Here is a 1089-nt window from a genome sequence, read left to right as displayed (position 1 = left end):
GAACCCTGGCCAGCGGAATGGAGCGCTAACGGCTAACTAAACTTCATGCTTAAAAAACTAATTGGCAAATTTGCGTATGTATTAGGCTACGAAAAAAATTAAAAAACCTTTCTAAATATATCTATGCAGAGCTTACATTTTATTTTAGTTAAAATTTGGAGAACCATGGCATTATTTTCTTGTATTTAAGTCTTTCACTGTGTTGCATTTGTTATCATGTGCACCGTCAACGGAGCACATTAGTAGCTTTTTGTTATGCATATCGGAGTTAGTGAGGGTAAAGTTACGACGTCTGAATAACATATTGCTCCGCAGATACTTCAGTAATAAATTCAATTCTTCGCTTTGCACTTTTCCGTTTTGCACATTTTTTTTTACGACTTTTATTTCATTTTCCATTTATTATGCACACTTAAGTGAACTTCATGCCATTGGCCGAAGCATTTAATATCCGCGATGGGAGAGAGTACAAACGGGAAGCAAACCAAGCACACAAGCGACATAACCTCAAACAGTGCATATTTGCTCATCCCAGCAAAAAAAAAATTAAAGTAGTAAAAAGTACATTATGAAATTAATAATAGTGTTGCACAACGCATAAACATCATGTTGCATGTCATAAAGATCAGTGGGAGTGGCATGTGGCAAAAGTTAGCAAAGGAGTGGCACGCAGACGCGAACTTATAAACTCGCTCGCGGGCTGAAAAAGTCTGCCAGGTTCAATACAATAAAAGCAAAACCAGCCAATCGTCAAAGAAAAAGTGGAGAAATGCTTAGTTGTAAAGGCGTTTTACGTTTAAAAGCAGTTAAATCACTAATACTTGCATGAAAAAGGAGGTACTTGTGAACTATTTGTTAGGGTTAGGTGGCATGCCGAAAACGGCGTGTTGGCGTTACATGCACACAAGTTAATGTGCCTCATAAAAATCAACATTGTTGCACAATTGCTACATTTTCACATTTTTGTAAACGAGTTTGAAAAACAGCAATGATAAGTGTGTAAAACAACACGAAAAAATATGTGGCAAAAACGAGAGAGACATTAAAGGACAAATCGCTGATGGGTTTTCAAGAGCAATTCAAATTCTT

Source organism: Rhagoletis pomonella, unplaced genomic scaffold (assembly GCF_013731165.1).
Source record: "Rhagoletis pomonella isolate Grant_MI unplaced genomic scaffold, Rhpom_1.0 Rhpom_scaffold_00005, whole genome shotgun sequence".
In the NCBI taxonomy this organism is placed as follows: Eukaryota; Metazoa; Arthropoda; class Insecta; order Diptera; family Tephritidae; genus Rhagoletis; species Rhagoletis pomonella.
This window is presented reverse-complemented; position numbering follows the sequence as displayed.